At 34.9% G+C, this 5,493-nt stretch overlaps 1 long non-coding RNA gene across 1 annotated transcript; it reads right to left on the minus strand.

Moving 5' to 3' along the window:
* Positions 1 to 1,832: 1,832 nt before the first annotated feature.
* On the minus strand, positions 1,833 to 5,292 carry LOC122304028. The gene is made up of 2 exons (XR_006240898.1): positions 3,599 to 5,292; positions 1,833 to 3,155 (listed from the first exon to the last, which is right to left on the minus strand). It is a non-coding gene; the product is annotated as an uncharacterized LOC122304028 (long non-coding RNA).
* Between the last annotated feature and the right edge of the window lie 201 nt (positions 5,293 to 5,493).

The raw sequence follows: 5,493 nt of genomic DNA on the forward strand, positions 1-5,493 counted from the left end.
CATGGAAGGTGTGATGATCATGACCCACCCACCCCCCCTTTGGTGTTTGAACTTTTCTCCAAAATATAACAGGTTTGTTACAAGGAAATAATACCCAAAGATCCTGCTAACAAGCACTTGGGTCCATTCAAAATGTTCCAGATGAATTTATAAATTAACCCCATATTTTCTTCAAATTATATATTTTTACAAGAATTAAACATAGACAAAGAAAAAAAAAAAATCTAAATTTAGGTAGGATGGGGTGGTTTGTATTTGGATGGCGTAAAAGCCACTTCACCCCGCATCCTGACAACAGATGTAACTACTACCTGGAAACAGTCACAGAAATGGTTGATAACTTTTACACAGCTATTTAATAGCACGTTATTTCTTTTTAAACAAAATAGCAGCACTGCTCCATTTAAGCGTTTTTACATTTTGTCATTTTTATTTTTTGATTCCTTTTCTTTTTATATTTTTTAGTATATTTAAATAGTTTTAAAAATAAAAAAATACCTCAATACATTAAAAATTATTTATTTAATGATTAAGTAAAAAAAAAAATTGATGAGCGATCAAATGTAACGGACACTTTTGAAAAGGATTGTAGTGTTTTCTTAAACAAAAATTATATGGGAACGGGCAGCTCGTTGTCCCTAATATTGCTTGATCTCAAAGCAATAACATTGGAAGAAGCTCTGCTACAACTCAAATCCTCATGTTGCTCTCTCTCTCTCTCTCTCTCTCTCTCTCTCTCTCTCTCTCTCTCTCTCTCTCTCTCTCTCTCTCCTCTTTTCCTTTTTCTTTTTGTTTAAGGAATCTAAAATTGAATAAACAGTTATATCACTTGGCCGCTAAAACAACCTAGCATATGCCTGTTAATTAAGTAACGACGTCGTCTCACTTGGTTATTAAGACCCAACTATGAACAATGGATCTGATCCCCACATCATGTCTAGTTAGAAAATTTAGATTTGAGTACAATGCAAGCAAGGTTATGTTTAGTGGTAAATGTTAAATTGGGTGTGGTCATTCCACAGACTTTTTCACTGTTTTATTTGTTTGAAATCATCTCTTTCAATGATCATGATCAAGTGTGTCAAGTGGTAAAAATCAGGATTACAATCAAATTTTCTACAACTTAAATATCAAGACTAAAGAGAACCAACACAATTGAGAGAGAGAATTCTATTTATTCCAAAATGATCTCTTGCACTAAGGGGGGAGAAGCTATACATAGCCCCTCCAATTTGTGACCATGGCTAGCTCTAAAGGCTAACCATCAAAGCACTTGAAACGGTTACTAAGCCACTTCATCACATGAAGGGGAACTGGTGCCCACTATTAGGCATCCCCTTTATTACATATCATCTAGTCTCTTATTTCTCAATCCTCAAGTTAGTGACAACTTATTCTCTTGTTAGATACAAATTCACTACAACATTTGTTGGCTTTTCCCACAAGGGTATGTGGTCAGAAAAACTATAGTCATAGTGGAAAATGTTCTTTACCCACTAAACCTATCCGTGGGAGATTAATGACTTAAAGTTGGTGACACTAAGTGTTTTTTCTCACTAATTCGTGAATTGGTGGAAAATAGTGACATTTTTTCACTAAATAGATAGTGGAGATAGCCAACGAATTTCTTGGCAAAAGGTTACTCAAATTAGATTGGTTAGTGAGAAATACTATATTTTATGACGAAATGTGCTGGTGGGTATTAATATTACCCACTAGAACATTTGGTGGAAAAAAATATTTTTTGGCAAAAAAAAAGTGTATTTGCCATGAGACATATTTGCGGCAAATGGTAAAAGAATTCAGAAAAGAAAAATTGTAAAAAAAAATGATATTGTTTCACACCTACCAATCAATATTCAACTAAATTACTAAATATCACAAACAAACATGTATGTAATTCACAAGAAGGGAAAGAAATGGAAAAGAATAAAAATACAATTGTTTGGGCAAAACTCATCTAATTGCTCTTTTGATCTCAAATGTATACTTGAGTTCCAAATGATATCCCTTGTCATCATTTTCAAGAAAAGAAATGGCACCATAGTTCTAAGGGAAAAAAATTAGACTTCTTGAGTTTCACTGACAAAAGATTCAACCAAAAAGAATATAACCAAAATGAAATGGCACGTTCTCATATTCAACTACCTGGTATACACGAAGCATAGTGCAAGCAGTTTCAGCAGCATATTTGAGAGCAAAAGACGTATACAAAGCCCAAAAAAATTATAAGAATTAAGTGACAGCACCCTAAGACACAGAAAGGACCCAAGTATTACTCCTTAACAAAATTACAGCACTCAAATTTTGATACAAGTCTTCAGATCCTGCATTGCATCATGTATTAGAAGTAACAAAAAGGTAACACAAGCTTTTGATAAAAATGAGATTGGTAATAAGATGATAAGAACCAGCTTAATACTTGATAATTACAAGCATACAGAACAAAGAACCATGATCACCAAGTTCAGTAATATATTATTGTATTGTATAACAGGTTCAAAGAGATGTAACATTCTTCACATAACCCTATCAAGATGAAAGCTTCCACCCCCTAAAACTATAATGGGGAAGGGTTGAGAGAATGTTTCAATTAACTAAATCAAGTCCTATAAAATGAGAGATCCATCAGAAAATATGAAATTGCTCATAAGGACAGAGCAAAAGGGGAGGGTACCAAAAAAATTAAGAATGTAACAAGAAAAATTCTCGTCATCATCTTCAAATTGTGTTAAGAATGTTTGCAAAAATAATACAAGTATGCAAAAATTAACATTTCCAACAACCATATAGCTAGCCCACATATTGAGCCATAGGTTTATTACAAGCATAAACTTGTAACCAAGTAAGTGTAATATAGGGCCATATATAAAGAAGTATACCACCTAATTAAGAAAAAAACTCTACCTAAAATATGTGGAAAGCACACAAGGGAAAATACCTTGTACCAAAAACTTAATAATTGATAATTAAAGGATCGTTCAAAGCAAGAAATGACCAAAGATTATCTAATGAGCAAAAATACAAATATTTGTATATACTAGTAGCGGGGCATTGGTACACTTGCTCAGTACAACTTCTTCATCCAACTGGCCACCATAAAGGATATGATAGTCTGAAACTATTTTTTCCAAAATATTTCCAATAGATGGTCTCTATTTAAGATAAGAGAACAAAAAAGGCATTAGTCCAATAGTTGTATATGAAACTTCATGAAGTGGCACCTTCTCATGTTCAACTACCTAGTAACAAACAGGTAACACAAAACTACACAATCACATTACCCAACCAAGCATACCAACACAACCCTTCCTCCATACACAATCAAATCCAATCCAATCAAATCCAATAAAAAGTAAAACGTAATCCAAAAAAGCATGTTATTGATTCCCACTTTGATATTTAAACACAGCTTTAAATTGAAAGTTTGGCTACCATTTAACAAAATGAAGGATTGATTAGGACTTAAATAGGTGCATATATGAAAGGAATCAGTAATTCTACATACCCATAATATGAAAGGCTGATTTCTCAAATAAGCACATTCAATTTAGACAACAAAAGGAAGTATAAAGATGTAAAGTCTAAAATTTAGCACCTTGGCCTTCACCGATAATACCCCTTCACTCAACTGGTCCTCTAGGTTCTGGAGCTCATTGAAGTTTAAGCCATCTAGCTCGTTTCTCAACATCCACCTATAAGATCAGAGAGGTATACATAGGAGTAGGAACTAAAGGAAAACCAAATTCCAAAGGTTACTGCTCTAGGAAAGTGTTTGGATACCAAAAAAAGTTGAGACTTTCCAGGAAATTAACATCACCAATTGAATGAGCTTATTTTTTCATTCCTTTTCTTGGGTTCCCTCATTCTATGCAAATGATAAATTTTGAGGTTTCTAGCCTAGCACTGGAACAATCCCATTTGTTAGATAATTGCACAATGAAATAAATAAAAATATATTAAAATAACTTACAGGAAATGCACAAGCAAGATAGATAAGAATTGCATGACTGCAAAAACAAAAAACTTCTGACACATCAACGAATGAATTGAAATGTATATTACTAAAATTAATTGATAAGTTGAGAAATAATAAAACACAGCATGAATGATAAGTGAAACTTCATGCAACTTTAGTTATAAGCATGACAGGCCAAAACCATCAATAACAAGTATTTTATAAATAACTACACACACACACACAGAGAATGGGCCTTATCTAAGGTAAACAAGAAAGATGAGTTAACTGAAGACAATAATTCAAATATAGAAGCGTGACAACATATGCAACATTGAGCTTTAGTCAAGATGATGGCCATTAAGAAGCCACAATATACATATTCCAAAACTGGTTTCCTAACTTTGTTCTGCGATGAGAATGATTTCTTATTTTATTACCAAATAATTAATGGATCAAACAATATGCGATAGCAGTCTGTATATATGGATGAGGCATTTTAGAATTACACTTTAGATGCCAAACAAAACTGCAAACAAGCATTTAGTAGGAAATTAATACTTGCCCTCTCCCACACCCCTGTAAATCAGCATGTAATGGAGTACCATAGATCTATATTTCAATCCCAACCCTCATAATAAATACAACACGCATATTCAATTCATCATGGCTCAATACAATTCCAACCAAGTATAACACAACTTGCCTATGTCCAAGCATTCAAATATAACATCATTAAATCAAGTGTAATTATTAATCTAGGAGATAGGGAAATAGGGATTATATCAAAATTTAGGGGCTGGTTAGAGATGGAACTAGATGCTGTGTGGGCGAGGAGAGAAAAGGGGCATCTCCACAAGGGATCACGACTTCGTGGTCTATAAATGAAGGAGGTGATGGGGCTGGGCACAACTAGGTGGTTCTGTACGACGGATAGTGGCTGGGTACAGAGGAGTTGGAAGCTTCGATGAGGAAAGGGGCATGCAATGGTGGCTTGCAGCACTTGTCTGATGTAAAGGGGCTTGGTTGTGGTGTTGTGTGGTGATGGTTGCTCGTGCCTGGTGTGCTTGCGGTGGCTGATGGCGTGGGTGGTGGCTGAGAGATGGGAGAAACAGAGGGAGAAATTGAGAGAGAGAGAGAGAGTCTGCTACTGTGCGATGGCTGGTCGGAGCCTTACCGGCATACGAACCCACTATCGACGACGGCTAGGGACTACAGCGGTGCAAAGGCATCGGGGGAGTGAGAGAGAGAGATAGTTAGGGTTGGGGGTTCAAATAGGCATCATGGGAGAAAGAAGGAAAAAGTGGCGTTTTGCCATTTTCTTCACTTATTTGAACTTTCCCTCTAATTTTGTTTCATTGGCTTTGCGACACTGAAATTTTGCCGCAAATGATTAAATATTTTGCCGCAAATAATTACACAGGGTTGAATGTATTTTGCCGTCTAAAGCAATTAATGGGAAAATAACATTTTTTTTCCACGAATACAATTTGTAACAATAAATTAGTACTCTTCATGAGCATATATAGTGGGAA

Source organism: Carya illinoinensis, chromosome 3 (genome assembly GCF_018687715.1).
Source record: "Carya illinoinensis cultivar Pawnee chromosome 3, C.illinoinensisPawnee_v1, whole genome shotgun sequence".
In the NCBI taxonomy this organism is placed as follows: Eukaryota; Viridiplantae; Streptophyta; class Magnoliopsida; order Fagales; family Juglandaceae; genus Carya; species Carya illinoinensis.